At 41.2% G+C, this 25946-nt stretch overlaps 1 pseudogene; it reads left to right on the top strand.

The window, feature by feature from the left end:
- LOC144762457 (inhibin beta B chain pseudogene) overlaps positions 1-23788 on the top strand; it is a 37330-nt pseudogene extending 13542 nt beyond the window's left edge.
- Positions 23789-25946: the final 2158 nt, after the last annotated feature.

The raw sequence follows: 25946 nt of genomic DNA, 5'->3' as shown, positions 1-25946 counted from the left end.
CAAACTACACGCTCACTGACCGTAACCCGCCTGTTATATCAAAACTCTGATGAGTAATACTATTTAATGCCGTTCTGTAACATACTACAGCCTCGCAGGGCTGAACTATGTCTGTGTTATTGATTTTATGCCTATGTATAACCCTGATTAGTGGGTAACGTATTTGTAGGCTGCTCGGAGAAGGCTATAGTTTTGCCTTGTGTTATGTTCTAGTGTGAATGTAATTATCCTTTGTTGTGTACCCTTTGTGTCTGCGCCCCAATGTTCCTAGCGACGATCAAAAATGTGCATATTAAAGTTTTTAAATCTTATCTGCTCCTCGGAACATGATCAGAAGAGGAACTGAAGAAAAGGGGGTAGGGATCCTGCTGCCACAGGTAGAGATGAGTTCCTTTCCTTTCCTCCTGTAAAGGAAAATGCATATGTGTATGAGAACCTTTGTAACATCAACACATTTAGCAATAAAAACATAGATGTCATACATACATTCATTCCACAAAAGATTGCTATATAGCTATCAACTGATGGTATTCCATTATTCTGTTTGCAGGTGTATGGCCACCTCATCATCCAGGTTGTGTCCAGTGGAATAGTGTGTACACATTACCACAATGTATCTGGACTCCCTCTGTCTTAGCCTCAACGCTCTGTTGCCTCCCCTTGCCTTCGGCAGAATCTGTTCAATAGCATAATATATTAGTTTGGTGTAATCTGAGAAATGGTGACTTGCGAAATGACGAGCAATGGGGTATTGTCTGTGCTTATTGGTGATGGCCCTCATATGTTCGAGTACCCGTTTTTTTGCCATATGTTTCGTGCTCCCCACAGAGCGTAATTTACACGGGCATTCCAGTATGTAAATAACAAAAGTACTGGTACAGGTAAGAAACTGTGATATCGGTGTCATTCTATTGGTGCTGGTATTCCAATATTCTCTTACCATTTTACAGCTACCACAGGCCTTGCAGTGGCCACAAGGAAAGAAACCTTGTAAATCGATACCTTTCCTAACTGTGTTACTAGTTAGGTCACTGTGTACCAGAATGTCACGTAAGTTTCTACCTCTTTTATACGTGATACTTGCTCTCTTTGGTAGATTTTCACCAATTATTGGATCATTTTTGAGAATACCCCAATGTCGATTGATTATTTTCTGAACCTCTCTGGAGTTCCCATTGTATGTCATTATCAAGCGAGAGATATTTTCTTTTTTATCTGCATCCTCGCAAAACTCTCCCTGTTCTAGCTCCTTCAAAATGCTAGTTCTATCTATCGCTGTTATCCGTTCTTTAGTTTTTTTGAGGACCCAGGTCGGATAACCTCTGGCCTTGAAACTTTCAATCATGACTCCCTCTTCCTTTTTATAATCTGAGATGTTGCTGCAATTTCTCTTTGCTCTTAGCAGCTCCCCATACGGTATGCTCCATTTGAGGTTGTCGGGGTGGCTGCTTAGAGCATGGAGAAGTGTGTTTCCCGCTGTGCTCTTACGATATAGCACTGTCTCTATGGTGTTGTTCTTAATGATGACCCTAGTGTCCAGATACTCAACCTCTGTTGTACTGATGGTGCTAGTCAGAGTCAGATTTCTATCATAGATATATATGTCCAAAACCCCTCCAGCATGCCAAAAGGAAAAGGCCACGCAGGGAATCCAGGTAAGTGCTTTAATTTGACAGCATACAGGCATAATGCATTTCGGCCGTATGGCCTTCCTCAGACGCCGCTGCTAACAAAAGACATTGCCCCGCCTCCACCTTGGAATGGTCCTGCAGTCCTCCCATTGGTGGGAGCAACCTCCATCTTCAATCATGTGCTCGCCCACCGAGTGCAGCGATGTGGGCTGTAGGCACTGCAACTCCCAAGATGCAACATCTCGGGCAGGTTTTGCGTGGGGAAACTGAATGAAACCCAAAGTGGCTGGTGTCCTGCAGGTCAAGGCACAGTATGCTCGGTTTTATTAAGTCCAAAAGCCTCCCAGGGTCCCCGCACACATTTCAACCATGCAGATGGAAGTCTGTCAGGCTGCAGGCTGATTATAATAAATCAATCTAGCTTCGTGAAGTCACGCGCTGCCGGATGGCAGCAAGCCCTGCTGAGCAACCACTGCGGGTGGGCTGGTGCCGTTCCAATCCCTTGGAAAACAACAAAAACTGCGGATGCAGAAGCCAGTGAAGAAACCTGCCAACTTGTGAAACGGGGCCTCTTAATGCACCTCTGGCTGACGCAACAAATGTCCAAAACCCCCCCAGCATGCCAAAAGGAAGAGGCCACGCAGGGAATCCAGGTAAGTGCTTTAATTTGACAGCATACAGGCATAATGCATTTCGGCCGTATGGCCTTCCTCAGACGCCGCTGCTAACAAAAGACATTGCCCCGCCTCCACCTTGGAATGGTCCTGCAGTCCTCCCATTGGTGGGAGCAACCTCCATCTTGAATCATGTGCTCGCCCACCGAGTGCAGCGATGTGGGCTGTAGGCACTGCAACTCCCAAGATGCAACATCTCGGGCAGGTTTTGCGTGGGGAAACTGAATGAAACCCAAAGTGGCTGGTGTCCTGCAGGTCAAGGCACAGTATGCTCGGTTTTATTAAGTCCAAAAGCCTCCCAGGGTCCCCGCACACATTTCAACCATGCAGATGGAAGTCTGTCAGGCTGCAGGCTGATTATAATAAATCAATCTAGCTTCGTGAAGTCACGCGCTGCCGGATGGCAGCAAGCCCTGCTGAGCAACCACTGCGGGTGGGCTGGTGCCGTTCCAATCCCTTGGAAAACAACAAAAACTGCGGATGCAGAAGCCAGTGAAGAAACCTGCCAACTTGTGAAACGGGGCCTCTTAATGCACCTCTGGCTGACGCAACAAATGTCCAAAACCCCCCCAGCATGCCAAAAGGAAGAGGCCACGCAGGGAATCCAGGTAAGTGCTTTAATTCGACAGCAAACAGGCACAATGCATTTCGGCCGTGTGGCCTTCCTCAGACGCCGCTGCTAACAAAAGACATTGCCGCGCCTCCACCTTTGAATGGTCCTGCAGTCCTCCCATTGGTGGGAGCACCTTCCATCCCCAATCTTGTGCTCGCCCACCGAGTGCAGCGCTGTAGGCACTGCAACTCCAAGATGCAACATTCTCGTGCTGATGTTGCGTGGGGAAACTGAATGAAACCCAAAGTGGCTGGTGTCCTGCACGTCAAGGCGCGGTATGCTCGGTTTTATTAAGTCCAAAAGCCTCCCTGGGTCACCACATACGTTTCAACCACACAGATGGAAGTCCGTCAGGCTGCAGGCTGATTATAATAAATCAATGTCATGAGTGATGTAATATGTGATGTCATCAGCAGTGCATTGCAGGTGTGCGAGTTATAGTTAGCTGAACTAACTATAACAGGGGAATTTCAATGGTTTTGTACTAGTGAAATGTCCAAATAACTATAACGCCCCTGAAACCTATGTTTTTTTAAGTGAATATATATATATATATATATATATATACATATTTAAAAAGTATGTCTTCAATGTCTATTGACTGTAAACGCCCATCTATTTGATTGTGCACAGTATTTAAACACAGTTATTGGTTCCTAATGTCATGTGATCAAGGCTACTGTGACATAGCCGAAACGAGTCATGCTGGCGACAAGGGGTCAATAAACCACCTCTGAAATCATCTACAGCGCTGTTGTGTGGTCTGTACCTGTTTTTCTGTGTCGGAATTCAGATCAGAGCGGCAGGAGTAGCAGGAATTTGGAACGTATATATGTATGTATGCATAATTTTTTTTGCATAATTTATGCGTCACTCTATGCCTGAAAGGGTTTTGTTTTGACTTAATACTGGGTGCTCCCTTGTGTCTGGACAAAGCTATACCTCTCTGAAGAGCTCTAATTAGAGCGAAACACTGTGTCAGGGGTTGCTTTTAATCATTTCAGGTTGGCTTGAGTTGGTATTTTACCAATTCAAAGCTGTAATATTGTGCCTGGAGTGATAAATGGCTTTTGTTATTTGACAGCTCGGCAAGGACTGCACTGTACTAGTCCTATGCTTAAAGACTTTGCTGTTTAAATGGCGAAAGACTTTGTCATTTTCTATCTCGGCATGGATAGCACTGTCTAATCTTATGCTTAAAAACTTTGATAGAAAAACAGACATTTGAGGTGAGCAGATCTAGAGTGTCGCTGGTGTTGAGAGTGCTCTAACAGGAGCTGCTTTCCACCTAAACTGAGACCTACCCAGAGTTCTCTCCTTCTTTTTTGCATAATTTATGCGTCACTCTATGCCTGAAAGGGTTTTGTTTTGACTTAATACTGGGTGCTCCCTTGTGTCTGGACAAAGCTATACCTCTCTGAAGAGCTCTAATTAGAGCGAAACACTGTGTCAGGGGTTGCTTTTAATCATTTCAGGTTGGCTTGAGTTGGTATTTTACCAATTCAAAGCTGTAATATTGTGCCTGGAGTGATAAATGGCTTTTGTTATTTGACAGCTCGGCAAGGACTGCACTGTACTAGTCCTATGCTTAAAGACTTTGCTGTTTAAATGGCGAAAGACTTTTTTCATTTTCTATCTCGGCATGGATAGCACTGTCTAATCTTATGCTTAAAAACTTTGATAGAAAAACAGACATTTGAGGTGAGCAGATCTAGAGTGTCGCTGGTGTTGAGAGTGCTCTAACAGGAGCTGCTTTCCACCTAAACTGAGACCTACCCAGAGTTCTCTCCTTCTTTTTTGCATAATTTATGCGTCACTCTATGCCTGAAAGGGTTTTGTTTTGACTTAATACTGGGTGCTCCCTTGTGTCTGGACAAAGCTATACCTCTCTGAAGAGCTCTAATTAGAGCGAAACACTGTGTCAGGGGTTGCTTTTAATCATTTCAGGTTGGCTTGAGTTGGTATTTTACCAATTCAAAGCTGTAATATTGTGCCTGGAGTGATAAATGGCTTTTGTTATTTGACAGCTCGGCAAGGACTGCACTGTACTAGTCCTATGCTTAAAGACTTTGCTGTTTAAATGGCGAAAGACTTTGTCATTTTCTATCTCGGCATGGATAGCACTGTCTAATCTTATGCTTAAAAACTTTGATAGAAAAACAGACATTTGAGGTGAGCAGATCTAGAGTGTCGCTGATGTTGAGAGTGCTCTAACAGGAGCTGCTTTCCACCTAAACTGAGACCTACCCAGAGTTCTCTCCTTCTTTTTTGCATAATTTATGCGTCACTCTATGCCTGAAAGGGTTTTGTTTTGATATATATATATATATATATATATATATATATATTCACAGAAAAAACCATAGGTTATAGACCATATATAGTTAGGAATTAGCATTTACAAAACCTTGAAAATTCACTGAAAAAACCATAGGTTATAGACCATATATAGTTAGGAATTAGCATTTAAAAAACCTTATTTTACTCACACAAAACCATTGAAATTCCATATATAGTTAGTTGCACTAACTATATATCGCGCACCCGTAATCCACTGCTGATGATGTCACATATTACATCATTCATGACATGGTCAGTGACATCACTGATGACATCACTGATGACATCTCAAATGACATCACTGATGACAACATCCAGTGATTATGTGTTTCTGTAAAGTTTAAATATGTTTTACATATTGAAGAATGAGTGGATGTATAAGTGTCTGAATGAAGGTTTTAGTAGGTGCGTGATTGACTGTATGAGTGAGTGATTAAATGCGTCTTACTAAATGCACGGGTTAGTGACTAAACTGTCTGAAAGTGTGCATCAGCATGTCTGTTGTTGTGCAAGCTGCTGCATGTGTTGATCAGTAGCTATATAAGTAGCTATATGGGTTATTGATTGGTTGCACAAGTATTTGTATGGGAGACTGAGTGTGTGTATGACTGGCTGGGAGGTGTGTGACTCTGTGCAGATCAATGTGTACTTGTATCAGTGATTCTATAAGAGAGTAAGTATGTGTTAGTATATGTTTTAAAATGTAAGGTACTCTATGTTTAACTGTGTAGATTAGAAAATGGAACTGTGATTGATTCTTTACAGGACTGACTAGGTGTGTGAGTAACTCCATGGATGAGTGGCAGAGTGTGAGTGTCTGTATAGGTGTATGAGTGCATATGATAGTGTTGTAAAGATGAGTGATTGTATGTATGAATGATTGTATGGGTGAATGAGTGAATGTGTGTGTAGACGTAGGAATCAGTGAGTGGGTATGTAGTAACTAGTATTGGTGTGTCAATGGTTTCAAAAATTATACTCTGTATTTAACACTGGGTGTAACAGAGGTTATATTAAAGTGTGAGGAGATGCATTGTATTGTCACATTAATGATATCATCATTGATGTGACCATTGATGTCAAATGAGATATCATCAGTGATGTCATTTGAGATGTCATCAGTGATGTCATCAGTGATGTCACTGACCATGTCATGAATGATGTAATATGTGACATCATCAGCAGTGGATTACGGGTGCGCGATATATAGTTAGTGCAACTAACTATATATGGAATTTCAATGGTTTTGTGTGAGTAAAATAAGGTTTTTTAAATGCTAATTCCTAACTATATATGGTCTATAACCTATGGTTTTTTCAGTGAATTTTCAAGGTTTTGTAAATGCTAATTCCTAACTATATATGGTCTATAACCTATGTTTTTTTCTGTGAATTTCATTGGTTTTTTAACAGCTAATATCTGTAGCTGTAAAATGTATTCTTCTTTAAATCCAAAAATATATTTTATATGTTTATGAATAATTTTTTTTTTTAAATATTTTTTTTTCTTCGTTCCCGCTTCGCGAATCGGGAAGCTTCCCGTTAGCTGACCTTGATGCCGCGAAATAGACCGCGAGCCGGTAAACGTTTCTTTACCGCAACTGCCGCGTTAGAAAACAACATCGTGACGCCTCCCGTCCGCATGACGTTTCGCGTTGTCGCGTGATACGTCATATGACGTGCTACGTTAGCGAACTCGTACGCTTACCGAGTCGCAAAGCACAGGTTTCTGGAAGCAAACCGGGAGGCCCTGCAAAGCGCGTAACGTAAACACAGCAGGTCATGTGACTTGGTAATAACACTTTTCATTGGTTCATTTCACTTTCGGTTTCCTAATGATGTAAGACTAGGTCATATGATCTAAAATGAACACTTTTCATTGGTTGAGAACTATTTTTTTTCCCAAATGGTGAAAATCCCTCCTTCTTTCCTCACTCTGACTTTCATCATTGTGAGAGAAAGACCCTTTGTTACCAGTGAGCAATGGCTTCTTTACTAGCTTCAGCTGGTGCTTCCCCACCACCTCCACCACATCCAAGGAAGAGTGGACCACCTGCTAAAGTTATAATTCAGCAAGAAGAGGAAGAAGAGGAACAGGACGACCTAGATAATCTCCCTATTATGGCCAGAAGATCTGTTGTACCGGAAGTAACGGGACCAGAGGGCAGGGAGATGGTGCCAAATATACAAACGAGATTTCGTGAAGTAAAACAAGTCTGCGTACATTGCAGTGGAATCATTTGCTACGCAGAAAGTAGCATCACTCTGATCAACAGAGCTATTAACAATCATGCTCATGTTTGTCCGAAACTCCCCAAACAATAAATTCTTTTTTTTGTTTTCTTCCTCCTGTTGAGCCCTTTACAATGAATCGTTTTCGTTGCCCCCTCCGAAAAAAAAACAAAAAAAATATAAAACTGTTCAGAAAAATTCAAAAAAAGTAAAAAAATGTTCAGAAAAATAATAAAAAAAATATAAAACAACAAAAACAATTTAAAAAAAAGTTCTTTTCAGAACTACCTCCCCGTTATAAAAAAATTGGTACAATATTTGCAACTGTGCCAACCTCTATTTCTCTTAGTTCGCTTCCCAGTTCGCTCCCCGGTACGCGAACCGGAAGCGAACCCAAAAATTTTTTTTATAAAAAAGAACAGTAAGTATAAGGGAAGGAAACAGACAGTTATGTTAAAAGAAAGACAGCTATAGGGGAGTAAACTAGAGATACTATTACCCGTAATCCACTGCTGATGATGTCACATATTACATCATTCATGACATGCTCAGTGACATCATCAGCAGAGGATTGCGGGTAACAGTATCCCTAGTTTATTCCCTATAGCTGTGTTTCTTTTAACATAACTGTCTGTTTCCTTCCCTTATACTTACTGTTCTTTTAAAAAAAAATTTTTTAGATCTGTCAGAAACAGTGAAAGTAATGAAATATAAAAGACTACGTAGAATATGAGCACTGTATGCAACAACTTTGACACTGACAGAAGCCTCACCTTCTCCATGCCTCCTACACAGTTCTACATGTACATCATAAATGCAAACAGAACAGAATTAATTATACATGTTAAATGGTTTATTTTTGCTGTTCTCAGAATGTATCAAATTTCACTAAAACAGTGACTTGAAGGTATTCATCATATAACAGCGGGGAAAAAAAAACACAATCAAAATGATTGTGTTTAAAAAACCCATACATTACAAATCAGAATTCAGAACTCCTTAAAGTTAACTTACTTTCCATGACGGCCAAGGATGTCCTATGAACAGCTTACACTCTGTTGTGCTGTTATTACTTTCAACCCGCCACTTTCTGAAAGAAAACCTCCATCGTTTTCAAAAACATGTTACATACAATAAATGACTTCTCGCTCTCTACCACACGATTCCACAAGGCCAAATCGTGTCAGAGCCATGTATAACTCTTGGATTTCTTGTAAGCCAATCCCGTCTTTTCGCATTTCCGCAACTTTCAGAATTAAAATGTTGAAGATCATTTACACAATCCTGGACTAGTAATATCTTCCCCTTCTTGCTCAATCATGTTCTACATTTCCTATCACACTGATACTGCTTACTATGAAGCAGACTTACACTACCTTTATGACTAGTACAATTATTTAATTCTCTACATCACTTTTAATCACAAAGCAATGTAAAACAGTAGACAGCATTGCAGACTTACATTCCCTCTACTCCATGTTTTGATTCGCTGCTTCAATTAGCTTATAAAAAGAAATAGTTTTTCTGAACTCATTCACAGTGCACGTATTTCTCAATAACGTCCAGTGTTATGGTAAAAAGTTATGTCTCTGTACTACACTTATCCTCAAGGCCAAATAGTGTAGGAGCCATGAGAACTTCTTGAAATTCCTCAGAGCACATCCCGAGATTCTTTCCCTAAAATTTTGGTTTTAAAAACACCAGGTAAGAGTTTTTAAGGTCATATGGCAATTTTTTTTTGAAAATTAAAACAGAATCATTGCAGAATGACCAGCCATTTCTACACTTTAAATAAGCTGTATAATGTCCTGATGTTATTGAAGGACCATCATGATATATAATTGCTACAGTTACAAAAGTCCTTCCTGATATTGACAACTGTGAAGCCACAAAATTTTTAATTAAAGTTGTCAATTTTGTTCCATCAGGCCTACATCGTTGGAACATTAAAATGACATACTGGCCATATGTTCGTATAAATAAAGTGGACATCATTTCAGATTTACATTGGCTACACTCCATGTTGTGATCAGCGGCTTTTACTAGCTTATTAAAAGAGACTGATTTACTGTCTGGCAAAGTTAAATATATAAATCTTTCTGAGTCTACACTAGTAGTAGCTGATACCCTACAGTTCTCGCAGTCATGCTGCCATTGATAAGAAAGCCCAAACAGGTGATCTACATCTACACCTTCATCATGCAATACATCAAGCATATACATTAAAAACTCCTGACAATCTTGCTGACTATTTTGAGAGAATTGTGTTTGGCCTGAACATCTGTCTAACAGATTTCGAATTTCAGACACACTTTCTATGTTTGTTCTATCAGTGCTACATTTCTCTAACACAGAATTTAACAAACTGCAAAATCTTTGATCCGAATTGACCACAATCTGTTCTTTTAAAGTTTCTAGAGAAAAGACAACATTAACCACTACATTAGCATAGCAGTTGACACCAGAACTGTTTTCAAATTGAAAACCAACAACATCTTCAACAGAATCCTTTTTGTTTCTGCTTATAATTTCAGGTTCATCAACTTTTCGTCTTTTTGCTACAACCTCCCCAGTATTGGTCACATTTCTTCGTTTCCGGCCTACCACACGTTTCTCAAACAAAGGATACTGAGGCAAATGTGGCGCATACTCTCTTCTCAACCTATTGTATTCCTTAACACAATCTAGATCCGCACAAATGTTTGTGACATCACACTCAATCAAGTACAATCCCGATAAAGTCCTAACTCGTGACAATGCCACATATGCCATACCCTCCTTGAACACAGAACTGCCAATATTCACCAATGCACAGTCTACACTTAAACCTTGCGATTTATGGATTGTCACCGCATATGCCAAGCAAACAGGAAACTGCTTACGACGAACATATAAGTCTTTTACAAGCAAAAATCTAGCAGAACAACGAGCAATTAGCTGTACTTCCTCAATGCCATCAAATTTAATTTTTAAAAATTCAATTCCATCTCTATTTCTGTATTTCACAAAATCAACAACATTACCCATTGATCCATTTACCAGACCTCTTTCAACATGTAAATTCCTTCTTAAAATTATACGGCAGTTCAAGCACACATTCAGAGTCTTTTCAAAACCCGCAGTTTTAGATATACTCTTCTCTAATGAATCCAATTTTGTTTTCAGATTCTCAGACAAAATAATTGTTGATCCCATATGCTCTACTCTGTCAATAGCTTCCAATTTCACAATCTCTTGCTTTTCTAAATGCAACATTTTGTTGTTGAATTTGGCACATTCTGCAAGAGTTGGCATCAAACATATTCCAGATTTTTTCTCAGTAACTTTCTGAAAAATATTCTCAGGCACAACATCTTCGTCTGGATATAAATTTGTCAGTAATCGTGCATGTAAAGCTTCTTTCCCATGCTCGGTCACTTTTCCAATTCTAACATCTTGTAGAATAGTCTTGTAAACTTCATCCTTTGCCTGACGCATATTTTCATGCAGTTCAACATAATTGAAGTTTAACCATATATTGACGTTGCCAATACTCCCTAAGCACTTCCTGGTATCTTCATGCGTGAGCATTTTGAACACAGGTTGCCCTTTCACTGGTGTCAGCTGCAGAAGATCTCCAAAAACAATGATGTGTTTGCCACCAAATAACACATCATACTCTGTTTTGAGAACTTCTTGCATTCTCAAATGCACAAAGGCAAGCATAACATTGGAAACCATGCTTACTTCGTCAATGATAAGAAGTTTCATTTTCCTCAAGACTCTTGAAACTTCAAAACAAGCATCTCCAGATAGCTTGTGATATTCTAATTTGTTGTCATGCTCCACTGGCAGCATCAGTAAATGATGTAAAGTAATCCCTTTAATGTTATGTGCTGCCAGTCCAGTTGGAGCGGTGACAACACAAGACAGCGATGACTCTGTCCTTTCCTGCAAATAACATGAAATTGCTTTAATAAGGAAACTTTTTCCAGTTCCCGCTTCTCCACTCACGTACAGTCGGACAGGCTTCAACGACGTACATGAGCACTCTTTCTTATCATGACTTAATCCATGATCAATTTGCATGGTAAGTTCGTCATATATTTTCCTCTGCTCAACGTTGAGTTGTCTTTCCAACTCTTCTAAGTTAACCGCATCCTCCTGAGCATGTGCCATGGCTCTTTCCACTTCATTCATAGCAGTGGCAGCTTCATTTTCGATAAGAGGTCCTCCTAGTGGATCCTGACTCAATGAAGCAGAACTCTGACTGTCCTGAGAACTGTCTCTGGCAATCTCGGCTGCAATCGTTGCTTCCTGCTCAATTTCCACATTCAACATTTCTACATATTTGGGAAAAGCAGGACATTCTATGGTCTCCTTGGCAGCATTGAAAGAGTCTTCGTAACAGAGGAAATCTCCAAGCAGTTCCTCTTCTGCACGCCAAGGCTTAAAAAGTTGCAAAAGTGCTAAATAGAAAAACTCCTTTTTTTCAGGAGATTCGCCACTCAATTTTCGATGGTTTATCAAGTGGCATTTTCTTTGCTTGACCAGACATCCCTCACTTCCTATTACAGCATACACTCCTTTCTCAGTATCTTCTTTGATGTTCCTCTTGAATATGTAATTTTGCAGAACCTCATACAGACAAACATTCTCGAGGTGACTGCTTCGATTTGGATAATATGTATCCAACATGTTGCTCTTCAAAATGTCGGTACTGTTTGGCTCCTTTTCCGCCAAATACTCAATTTCCCGCACAGGTTTCAGAACTCGATTACGCGTTGCAGCAAGACCAACACTCGCCCAAACGATACTCCTGGACTTGGCATAGAGACTTGCTGAAGACAACCGGTCAGAACATTCGTAAGCTCCGATTTCTCGATGCGACAACATCTTCAGACTGAAACTGTACAACTTCTTGCTGAGGCTCTTTTCATGGGAAATGTCCTCCCACATATCCTTCAATTCTGTCTTCTCTTTTTTGGTGATGTAAGATGTCACATACCTAGCCACAGCCATACAGTTATCAGCCACAAACTGTATATCCATGTTAGCATTCCACATGGACAAAATCACCGGGTTGTAGTCGTTGATGTACTTAGACTCTTCGTTCCTCTTCAAATTGTATGTGTTTTTAGGTGATTTCTTCATCACATTATGTCGCAGCGAAGACATCAAACTGTTCACTCTTCCTTTAGAAATCACCGATCGTGGAAAGCCGAAACGACATTTGGTGTAGAACTTGTCTTTGTTCCGGAATTTACGACGACAGTACTTTCCACATCGATGGCTTTGGAAACGTAGAACTTTTTCTCTTAGGCTTTTTTTCTCCTTTGCGTTTGGAACAGCACACGTAGAATACTGTTCTATGAAACTCATCACTGAGTCGTCTGCATCCGTTCCAAATTTAGGTGCATCCTTGATCCACAGCAACATATGTATATGAGGAGCACCTCTTGCTTGGTACTCCTTCCTCCAGAAGAAATCCAACACCTCTCCAAGAGGTGGATTCTTCTTATTCATGATGAAAGACATCATACCTTCAAATCTATGATTGAAGTACCTACATACATTGACTGGATCCAAAGAGCACAGTTCTCCGGGTGTCTTGAATTCGATGTTTTCTACGTTAGCATTTGCCTCTCGTAGAAATTCAAGTAAGTCTTCCCAGCCATACTCAGCACAGCTCAAAGTGAGGAACCATGTGGGAGTTCCTAAGTTCTTCAGCATACATTTTAAATCACCATGACGACGGTACCAGTACTCATTAGTACCACGCTGACACGCCATGAGATTAATCAGGTGAGAATCCAAAATACTGTCTTGGACATTGACTTTATCCATAAAGTCACTTGCCGAGATGTTTTGCATGTGTATACCACTTTTCAAGATGTGGTTCACTGCATATGACAGTCCAGACAGATCGCTTTCAAACAGGAGATGAAACAAATAAGGAATGCATTGTCGAAACCTAGGATCTCCTGCATACAATCGCAAAGTCCGGTATTCAGAAGCAGGAATTTGATGAGGTCGCTCATCATATCTTCCTCCCTGACCTGTTGGAAAAAGCTGTGGGAAACACCGAGCTTCCAAACTTTCCTCCCAAACACTAATGGGACTCCCTTTCGCTTGTTTCATTTGAAACAACTCAATAGCATTCCCCATGACTTCCTTGGAATGCAAAGGATGAACACTATAATGTTCATATATTTCTTCACTAGTACAGGGTTCTACTTTCTCAATTTGACCAGCACACAAATCGCTATCCTCTTCCTCACTTACTTCCTCTTCTGCAACATATACATTTTTATAGTATTTATTATATTTTTTCAAATACAATGTTGCCCTTTTGACTTTCCTAACATCTACTAAATCTTGCCATATTTTCTTATTCTTTGTCGGAACCCCATTAACTAAGATAACCAGAGGTTCCTCTTCCACTTTTTCTACTCCAATTGTGTTAATGTTTTTCTTCAAATCTAGAGGCAAATAAACAACTCTTCCCTTTAATCCTCTCTGTAAATCTGATGGAGGCAATTTCCCTGTCTTTGGCTCCATTCTTACAATAGCCTGAAAGGGATGGATACTTTGAATCAAAATAGATTCATAAGTATTTAAATCCTTCAATTCAGAAGGAATTTCAACCAATTCCAGATTATTATGAACTGCTCTAGCAGGCATCTGGTTTTGATTTAATTTGTTACAACAATAAGTACACACACGTTGATCCAATCCCAAATCAAAACAATTTTCTACCATCAAGTATGTTGTAAAATCCTTCCATTCACTATTATTTTCCCTTTCACTTTTTCCATATAAATCCACTAACTTAGTCTGATTCTTATAATAAGTGCGTCGACAACACACACAAGTGAAATTTGGCCTCTCACTTGATTTCACCTCAAACGTCGCAATTTCCCTCTGGAAATTATCTGTACTGGAAACCTGTACACTATCTTCCACATTACTCTCTTCTTCTTGGTCAATTTCAACATTCTCCTCTTTACTTCCAAAGTAACAAAACTCAATTTCTTCACATATATTCTTCACATCTATTTCAGAACCATGCAAAAGAGCAGCGCATAATTGTTTTAGCATAATTGCTGGACTCTTAGCATAATACAACATTCTAACTAATTTCCTCACTTTATTATGATGCACTGCTAGCATCCTGAAATGATGAAAAACACTCTGGCATACTCTCCTGGAAAGACAAGCCAGTGAATGACCATGCAAACCTATCACTTCTCTCACTCTGCAAGGATCTAATTCTTGCAACAACTTCATTTTCTGCTTCAAACTTTTCTTACTAAATGACCGTATAAAATCACAAAGCAAATTGATGGAATCCTGTCGTACACTGCAAATACTACTACACTTCCAGGTGTACACAGGACCCTTAGGACGTCTCCCTAAAACCTCATTACCTAACACCTCTTCTATCTCTGTTCTCACAAGTTTTTCTTTTTCAACTGGACAACCATCTTTCACTTCATAAGCTCGACCACTGGTGTCAACTGCATGCACCAAATCATTATCCTGGAAATAACTCTCCTCATTAAAAAATGCCTCAGAGCTTGAACTATGCATCCATTCTCCAGAAAAAACTTCACAAAAATTACTACGATTAACTATTCTCTTCCATCTACTATTTCTTTTGAAATCATAAATTACCTTGTTTAGCTTCCTAATTCTATTGATTGTCAAAATAAATAACTTACGTTTAAATTCAAATGCCTGATCAATAACTTTCTCAACTATTTTTTTTCTCTTATAAAAAACCACTTTCTGCTGACCTTTCTTAATATTTTTTAACAAATTCCCAATTATCCTGTTGCGGAACATTCGTTTACGAATATCCCTAAACTGTTGTTTCCTTCTACTTTCATGCATAGAGTTATCTCTTACTCTAGCAGTAACATTTCTCATTGGCCTTTCCTTACCATTTGAATTCGGTCTCCTTTTCTGGAGTGAAACATTTTCTGTAGTAATATTTTTTTTACTACACATATTTCTTATGACTGTTTTTCGACTCTTACCCGGTGCTTTCTTGGTGACTTGACAAATCTTTTTGTTAGAGGACTGCTGCAATATTCCATGCTCCTGCTGTCTTTGACGTTTTCCAGCCTTTCTTACTCTTTCTTTGCTAGGCATCCTAAAATCTTGAAATAATGTGCAGTTGAATCTGTGGTAAAATATAATAAAAAATGTTATTAACCACTATTACCCAACAGTAAATTAATAACAGTCATCAAAAACTTAACACACTACTTAAGTATATAATATACTGAAGCCTATCTCCAATTTTTCACTGAACAGGACTCATCTCTTCTTAACCTTGGATAAACCTCACCTACTCTGTGTCCCCTGCACATAATTAAATGTAAAGGGACAGATTTATATTAACTAGCACATCCCCAGGGATGCACCAGTTAACGTGCACCGCTGCTCTGCCACCCACAGTGTGCCGCATTTACAATCAGATAGGACAAAGCTACATCAAAACCCTGCGCCTGCTTGAAGCAGGCATAGATCTTGACGCAGGTAGGCTGAAAGCTAAAGCAACAACTAAGTGTCGTGTGCAGAAGTTACAAAAAAGGAAAAATGGCGTTTAAACCAGTAATGAGACCATGCTAACGTAATACAGAGTAAAAATATCCAGGATCTACATCAGTTTGGGGTTCACGAACCTGGCAGGTACAAGGCACTGAGGCTTTCCACCGTGCATGTCTCATCCCAAAACATATGTTGTTTGTGAATGAAACAATTTCCCAGACCAAATGCTTTGGATTGGCTACTTCTAAAAAATTAAACACCCCTACTATCCCGGAGTTAGAGGAATACGATGGTTGGAGTAATTTTACTCGTTGTCTATTAAAGATTTACAGGCCCTACTCCGTAATTCTTCCTTTAACATTTCCAGTATAAATCCAAAAGGTTGACTGCTTTGGCAACGTGCCTTATCCACGGTTTAATAACGCTGCCTTTTGCTTTATATAAGTTTTCAAATTGTATGAAATATATACCAATAGGTCGTTATTAACCTTTAGGTAGTGGTTTTCTTCATCAAGTCTGGTCGCTTCCATACACATACAGATTTTCAAAGATGATCAAGAACTTTATCTGAATGGAGAGGAATGCACTGAGACGCCAGATCATTCACTAATGTGTAGGCACAGACAGTTACACGGTTCATGCAACAAACACCGACCAAATATGGCTTGCGTGTTGCAAGGCACGCCAGTTCCTGCTATCATCCCCACGTTCAAGTTCTTGGAAAATGGTAGTTATTTGATGCTCAATAATGAAGATTGTTCTGGGTTAATTAAAAGTATTCATTTTATCGTAACAGTAAATGAACGGGTTATTTGCTGCAGAAATGTTCTATTTCCTCCCACACATGAACATAGGGAGTTTTCAATCTGGCCACAAATACCAACCTTGGGAGCACATTTCAACAGCATGGCAAGAATAAGAGCTCTTTTGTCTCAGAGAGAGGTGGCCTTGAGTTCGGCCCGTGAAACTTTCGTGCTTCACATAGCGAACACCCGTACAGAGGTGCAGACCCTTTTAAATACAGATTCGACTTTGCATTTCAGCAAGATTACCCATTCATTTCCATGCAGCAGGAGGCCCATAGGAATGAAGGTGCAATTTGCGATTAGCAATTACCTCATCGCAAATTACGAATTTTTCCGACGGTGCAGGGGTATCTCAAGAACACCCTGCTGCACCCCTGAAAAAAAAATTTGGGGTCATATGGCGCACATAAATTTTGAAAACATTCCTTTACCTCAAAAACGATTTTCAACTCATAATTTGAAAACACTGCACATGGGGAAATGACTTAAAATGTCCTTAAGACACATAAAAGCATTTTTTGATTGCCTTTGCAGCATGTTTCAGTCACCTTTAACATGCCTATGTAACGGAAACATTCAAAATCTAAATTTGCCATGCACAGGTGGGAGCATATTTACAAGCAATTTGCTCCACAGACAAACTTCTTACATTGATTTGGGAAAAATAACATCAGAGACTCTCAATTACCTTATAAAGAAGCAGACACCATTATGTCCTTCTCATCAATATTAAAACCATTGCTTTTTCTCAAAAACGATTTACAAGTCATAATTTGAAAACACTCCACAGCTCCTATGCACATAAAAACCCTGTCAGTACTAATACTTCACATTTTCTCCAATTACAATTTCTCAAAGAAACAAAATCTATTTGTGAAACACTTGAGACAAAGCAACATTTGAAAAACACAACTTTCTTCATAATTTTCTCCTTAAAGCACACTATTTTCTATCTAAATTAAAGAAATTTTTTCTCACCTTAGCAAATACTTTGAGTTTCAAAACAGTCTCAGAAACACACCAATTTGTCTTCAGCAGAGCAAAAGGTATGCACTCCAGAGTCTGCAGCTATCAAAAGCACAGAAATGCTGTAATTCCTCACACAGATCTCTCATGTCACCCAATCAAAACTCTTCCCTCACTTTTTTTCAAAGCAAAACCCTTCCCCCCTCTGCCCCCTCTCTGCTTTTTCTGCATAGCAACCACCTCTTGCAAGACCTCTCACACAACAATGTTGCAATTGAACTCTGAACTCTCAGTGCACCTGCATATCCAAAGCATTCTTTCATTTAATGATTTTTTCTTCGCCACTCAAAATACATCTTTCAACGAACTCATCCATGCACACTAACTTTCTGTTTTCAGCAATCAAAATCCACCAATCACTCTTACTGCTTCATTAACACAGAAACTCCTCAGTTTTTTTCATTTTACACTCTCATTTTTTCAACTGCCATTTCATTGCCACACTTCATCTGACTGCAGGAGAACCTTCTCTCGCCATGTTTTCTGTCTGGATTGTTGGACATAGCTACATCTATTGGGCTCAAAGGTACGCTGAAAACAGGAATTTACCTAACCTCAATTTACAAGATGTGGAAATTAAGTGGTTTGGCCACAGAGGATTAAAATGTCACCAATTGATACCATTGGTGAAAACCTTTATGCATTTGCCAAAACCTGACCTGTTAATTGTGCACTGTGGAGGTAATGATTTGGGCACTTTGACTGGGGTAGGTCTGGAAATGCTTTTAAAGGACACCTTTGAGCAATTGATGGCACTTTTTCCTCAGACTGCCTTGGTATATTCAAATATATGCCAAAGACAGAAATGGAGGTGGTCGAACCAATTTTGTCCACAAATTGAGAAATCGAGGAAGCATGTAAACAAATCTGTTTCAGCTTACATGAGAGACCATGGAATGGGCTCCCTGTACAACAATAACTTGCGTTACTACATGCAAGATATCTACAGAGGAGATGGAGTTCACTTCTCAGATGAGGGCAACAGAGTTTTCACTCTGAATTTAAGAATGTGCATTGGTACCTACTTATAAGTACCTAAATGTACCATAAACCCAAAAGCTCTTCTCAGAGCTACCCTACATCTGATCACTCACAATTATTATTGTACTCTAACTTTTTTCACTAATTTTCAAGAAAGTACGCTCCCCAGAACGCTTCCCGGTTCGCGAACCGAGCGCACTCCACGCAAAAAAACTAAAAAAACGGTATATATTTTTTTGCCCTGCGAGAACCTTTCAAAGCCTCCACATCAAACCTAGGGGGTCAGGGACGATCTACTATGCCCCCTTATGGTCATTTGCCCCTTCGCTTTGGCCTCCTCTTGTCTCTCGATCCTACCGAGAGACAAGATGGCGGCCGCTACGGACTGTTTGGAATGTTTACAGACGCCGAAAAACCAATCAGCTTCGCAAACCTCCGTAACGCGAAAAGTACGCGAAGCGGAGCGCTGTTACAGATATATATCTTTTTTTGAACGTTAATTTCTCAAAATCCACTGGAGCACATATATTGAGACCTAGCAAAGGCACATCGGGCTACCAGTCCCTACAATTTTGCCAAGTTTCGTGCAAATCCATTCAGCCGTTCGATTATTATTATTATTTTTTTTTTTGCCCCGCGGGGCCCTTTTAAAACCTCCACATCAAACCTAGGGGGTCAGCGAGGATCTACTATTCCCCCTTATGGTCATTTGCCCCTTCGCTTTCGCCTCCTCTTGTCTCTCGATCCTACCGAGAGACAAGATGGCGGCCGCTACGGACTGTTTGGAATGTTGACAGACGCCGGAGAACCAATCAGCTTCGCTTCACAAAGCTCCGTTGCGCGAAAAGTCCGCGAACCAGACCGCTGCCTGGTCCGCGCTTACAGATATATATCTTTTTTTAAACGTTAATTTCTCAAAATCCACTGGAGCACATATATTGAGACCTACAAAAGGCACATCGGGCTACCAGTCCCTACAATTTTGCCAAGTTTCGTGCAAATCCATTCAGCCGTTCGGGCTAAAAGTGAGGCCAACCGCCCTATGGAAATTAACATGGGAAAAACGCGTTTTGGGACCCCCCTTTTTTCTCGGCCCCCCCTTGACGAACCCCCCCCAAATTTTCAAAGGCTGCTCAGAAACAAAATGTGCCATTTTCCTGAAAATTTCAGCCAATTCCGTCCACAAACGGCAAAGTTATTAGACATAGAATTTTCAAAAAACCCATAGAGAAAAAATCCTAACTATATATACCTACTGGCGACCGCCAGTAGGTAATATACACACACACATACATATATATAACCTGTTAAGTTATAGTTAGGACCTAGTTTCCATAGTAAAAACGTTTTTTCTTTTGCCAATATCTTTGGCGCCGTTTAACGAATATTCGTGACATTTCTAAAACTAGTGGCTCGCTCAGGTCAGCTCCTGTCTTGAAAGTTTTGGGGGGATTCATAGAGCGGGGCCGAGAAAAAGAGGGTTGTCCAAAAAACGTGTTTTCTCCATGTTAATTTTCATAGGAAACAAAGCTACAGCTCAAACTGCTGAACAGAATTACACTAAGTTTGGCAAAAGGGTAGGTCTTGGTTCAGAAAGCGACCTTTTTTTAAATGGTATAAATCCGTTGAGTAGGTACTGAGAAATGCAAAAATAAATAAATATCGATATTTGGTGACCATTGAGTATACGCGAACCATCCTGAGCACAAGCTTTATTTTGATTGGCTGCCAGCACATCAAACCAGAAAGTGTTGGCAGCCATCTTGTCACTCGGTAGAATCGAGTCACAAAAAAAAGGTAAAATAAAAGGTTAAAAATGAAGGACAGGGGCAGGGTAGAAACACCCTGACCACCTAGGCCTGCTCAGGGGGTTCCACAGGGGCCCACAGGGCCGAAAAAAGCATTTTTGTTTTATATTTTCGGCAGGATTCGCGCTGGGTTCGTTAATCCCGCCCACACTTTTTTTTTAAAACGAAGTGCGATCTCCCGTCCTTCGTTTTATAGAAGCCTCCAGGTGGGTCAGGTCCCGGGGGCAATGCAGATTTATAGTGCAGAGGCCTGCGGGGGCCCTCGCAGTCCAGGGGACTGCCACCTCCCCGGAGCTTGTACAAAAATCAGGGTGGGGGTGAGAAGTGAACTCACTGACTGACTATTTATCCGGCACACACACCACCAGCCGAATTACCTCTGCGTTGGATAACAGATGGCAAGCTGAGCAGATATAAATGGGCTATGAACCCCTCTATCCAAGTGGCTGAACGTGGGCTGTTTACCTGACGTTTTGGTCACTCGATCCCACTGAATGGATGGACAGATGAATTATTGTACTGGTAGAGAGCAAATCTGGAAACAAAATTGCCTTGAGGTGCTTCCTGGTGGAGGGATGTCAGAGCCTCTTACCTCCAGCGGAATTCCACGCGCCCCATTCATTGTCCTCCTTAGAAAGACAAGAGCACGTGTACCAGTCATGGGCGCCGCTTGACAAGCTTTCATAATCTGCGGACCTGGTCTAAACACACACCGCGGGGCATATTATCAAGGGGGTATATCTCCACTTTTTTGGCTTTAAAAGCCAAGAAAGCAGAGATAAAATTATCTCCCTATTACCTAGCTGTCGCTAACACCAGTTAGCGACAGCTAGTAGGAGATAGCGACCATCTTGGGCCCCGCTTTGCATGTCAGTGAAATTTATCACTAATGACATGCAAAGTGGGCGTGCCAAGATGTTAGCGACTGGAAACAGTTGCTAACATCGCTATCTCCTATTACCAACTTTTGGAGATATTCGCGCTAAGCGCGAATATCTCCAAAAGCTAACACCTGCCCCATAGCAGTTCTTAGCCATGTTATCCAATGGTAGGTGGATAACATGGCTAAGAGCATTAGCTCGGTAATGCATGAATATCGCTGACTTTTCAGCGATATTCATGCATTTCGGCCGATTTTTATCGCTTAGGAGATAAACCTTGATAATAGCAAGGTTCCTAAGCGATAAAAATCGCCGCAGCACGGCGATAAAAATATTGCCGCTAAGCCAACATAGCGATAATTATCGCTAGTTGCTGGTAATATGCCCCGCATTCTTAAGCAGTTTACGGCGAGGGAGAGAATTTGAAATCCCTTATGAAAAAAAGGATTACAACAGCGGTGGTTGGAAGTAAGTGTAAACACAAATTCCTTCGCTCTTAGACAAGGAATGTGATATCAATCTTCTGCAAGTGGCTTGCACAGGGTAGCTAGCAGCGGGATGGGTGATGTGCACCACTTGCCCTGCCTCTTGTAAGTGCACGAAATCCCTGTCCAAAAGCACCCTCGTTTTACAAAAACATAAATTTCAAGCCATTAGCATCTGAAATACCACTGTAGACAGATGACCTTGATGTGTGCACACAGCATGTGACAACTGCACGTTTAACTCTCACCTATAATTCACACCTGTCATTCACATAACCACCCTCTTTGCCCCATGTAGTGCGTAGATCATTGCTTCAGAAAGAAAAACATTCAAACTACCTACTGACGTACTGTGGAACGCAGACCTATCCAGTACTGGACTTGTGCTTGCTTCTGAGCTCTCCTGGGACCTTATGCTAACCAACTGACGCTATGTCTTGCACGCATGCCTTCATCAAACCTCCCTAATTGCATCCAACCTCAGCAATTCTAGAATAATGCTCTACAAAATATTTTCTATGCAATTCACTATATTTTAATTGTGTTATTATGTTTAAACCGACCTGACTTCTTTTGCGCATACTAATATACTAATGCTTTTATGATATGTTTTTATCGAATAAAGCTATTACTTACTTACTATAAAGGATAACCTTTTCTCGCTGAAGCCAGCTGGCACTCCGTGTCCTAGTAAAGGGAACCTAAAAAAGGGTGTGCTGTACTGGGTTAGTGTTTTTGTTTTTCATTGTGGTTTTTCACCACAAGAGGATTTGATGACACACTGTTGCCACTATGCCTCTAATCTCTTGTTTCTTTCCTTTTTGTGCAGATGATCTGACAGCGTCCAGAGTTCACCTCACTTTTCTCATCTCCAACAAAGAGAATCAGCACCTTTTCGTCCAGCAAGCCATTCTGTGACCGTACCTGAAACTACAGCCCTACCAGTCTGAAAAGGGCAACCGAAGGAAAGTACGTGTCAAGGTCTTCTTTCCGGTCTCTGATGATACAAGCTGCAAGTGGCACATAGTAGAGAAGAAGGTGGACTTGAAGTTCAGTGTCTGGCACGCTTTCATTTTTACTGAGGCCATCCAGGGCTTGTTTGAGAAAAGCGAGCGGAGGGTCACACTGGAGGTTCACTGTGACCGCTGCCAGGACTATTCAGTGGTGCTGGTCCATGTGGATCCCGGCGAGGAATCAAATGGCCATTTTTAGTGGTCCATGCTCGGCTTGCTGATAACAAGTACAGGATCCGCAAGCGAGGCCTGGAGTGTGATTGGTTCACAAACCTGCACTGCAGGCAGCAGTTCTACATTTACTTCAGACTCTTTGGCTGGAAAGACTGGATTATAGCACTGTCAGGCTACTTTGGGAACTACTGCGAGGGAAGCTGCCCGGTCTACTTGGCTGGAGTGCCAGGTTCAGCCTCATCTTTTCAAACTGCAGTAATAAATCAGTAAAGAATATGCGGGTTAAACCCAGGCACAGTGAACTCATGTTGCATTCCCACCAAGCTCAGCACATTGATGATGAATATAACATTGTGAAAAGGGATGTTCCCATTATGATTGGGGAAGAATGCGTCTGTGCTTGATATATGTATATATGCAAATAATAAAGAACTAGACCAATCCTAGACTGAAGTGGAAGTGGAAGGGAATGCTCTGCTGCATCCCTGCGTAACAGGAAGTCATTGTGTCATGCCTCTTCTGACAACAGTGCTTGTCAGTTGATCCTGGCCAATGAAAGCACTTACTCTTGGAACACTTTCTGCATCACAAGCTCTTTTTGGTCGGCAGTGGGAATACCTGCACTGCAGGTCGGTGACGTGGGGAGGGGGAGGTGCAGGGTGGGGGGTAGTAATGTTTGGATTACGGAGTTTTACAGGTAAGTAAACATTTAAATAAATAAAACACATTTCGTTGCGCGCACTGCATCGCATTTGGTGATGCAGTGCACTCAACGAAATTCGTTTTATTTATTTAAATGTTTACTTACCTTTAAAACTCCGTAGTCCATACATTACCACCCCCCACCCTGCCCCTCCCCCTCCCCACTTCACCGCCCGGCAGGTACTCCCACTGCCGGCCGCGGCTGGTCGTAGGTGCAAACTGCCATTTTCCAGTGGCAACTTTTTCTGCCATACTTATCACCAACAAATACAGCAGTCTGAAAGAGAGATCTCCTGATTTTCATATCACCACATACGCGCATCCCTCCCTCCACGCTGCTCCCTAAAAAAAAGCACAGCAGTGAACCACATTGCTCAAAAATGAAAAGTCAAAGGGGCAGATTTATGAGGCCTTTGCGCCACGTTTATGCCGCTGTTGCGTCACGCAAGGCGGCGTAAACGTGGCGCATCCCTACGAGGCATTTACAACGTGACGCATCTATGGAAATGCGTCACGGTGTAAGACCCTGCGCCACATGAAACCTGCGTCAGGTTTCATGTAGGCGTTCCGGTGCAGGGGGGGGCGTTCCGTCGCAGGAAAGCCCCTGGAAAGTGACTCAGTGAAATCTACAAGATTTCACTGAGTCACTTTCTACGTCAATTCCTTACGCCTGCTTGAAGCAGGCGTAAGGGTGATGCACCATGCAATGTAGGGATGGCCCCTGTGCATTGCAGGAGTCATGTCGCACTTGCGACATGACTCCAGCAATGCACCGCCCGTACGCCGAAAGATGCGTCACGCATCTTCCCTGCCTTGCACCATGGTGCGCCGCATTGTAAATGCGGCGCACCATGGGTGGCGGAGCTGTGGCGCACTGTGGCGCACATTAACTGGCGCATCCCTAGGGATGCGCCAGTTAACGTAAATCTGCCCCTAAGTGACCAAATTGAAAATGGCTACCTCCTAACTATTTGTGAGGAAGATGCACTCCACCTCGCTTATAGGTGACAACTTGTTGCTGAGTTTCCAGCAACTTTGATGACTGTGTCCTCTGAAGCACTTCCAGCAGAGCCTACCGTGTGCATTCACGAAGCTCAAGTCTGCAATATGACCCAGTGCCTGATTGTGGGTTAGCATTGCTGAATGCGTTTGACTGACCAATCTGAGTCCAAGGGACCAGTGTGACCATTTGCAGCATCAACTAAAGGGATTTTGAATCTCTTGCACCACAAGGTTATGTTGACCTTTGGTTACAAATCTCAGATTTTTGGAAAAAACAAACAAAAAAAACAGATTGAACTGGTTGCTATCTGTGCTCATAGAGGTCCGCAGGGATCTGGAGATAATCATAATCTAGCAATAAGAACTAGTAATGGGTCTACAAGAAGACGCATTGGCCAGTCCCATCCATAAAAGTACCACCAGTGCAATGAATAGCAAGAGAGAAGCACTTGTATGCAGACTCGGAAAGAAAAGAAAAGTGCATTGATTTCCTTTTCACATACTTTGAGAAGGGACCATACGATCAGAAAGAAAAGACAACAATAAACCAACATTCTGAGCATAACACTTGCAGGGTGTACAGAAATGCGCTCTTACAACACTTGCTGGGTGTTCAGTCGCGCACTCCTAGAGCACTTGCAGAGTGCTTGACCACAAACCATGACAGTGCTTGTAGAGTGTTCCCCTGCGCACTCTTACAGCACTTGCAGGGCACTTGAATGCACACTATCATAGCACTTGCAGATGCAATGCCTTGAAAAGTGGCACTTGACTGTGCACTTACCTTCACCCACTATCTTGTAAAACAATTGCCGCGTGAGCTATGCAATTTAAACTGTTGACCCACAAAAGACAATACTGGACTTTATATGACATCATTTTGTTATACATGAAATGAAATATTCCGCTTTTTTTTATCAAGCAGATTTCCTTTTAAAGTTTGCACTGATTTTAGTTGCATGATTAGTCAAAAACTGCCTTTTGAAAAATAAAAGATATTTTTGTGGCAGAAAAAAAGGCATTTTAATGTATTATGCATAA

Source organism: Lissotriton helveticus, chromosome 1_1 (assembly GCF_964261635.1).
Source record: "Lissotriton helveticus chromosome 1_1, aLisHel1.1, whole genome shotgun sequence".
NCBI classification, from domain to species: Eukaryota; Metazoa; Chordata; class Amphibia; order Caudata; family Salamandridae; genus Lissotriton; species Lissotriton helveticus.
This window is presented reverse-complemented; position numbering and strand designations above follow the sequence as displayed.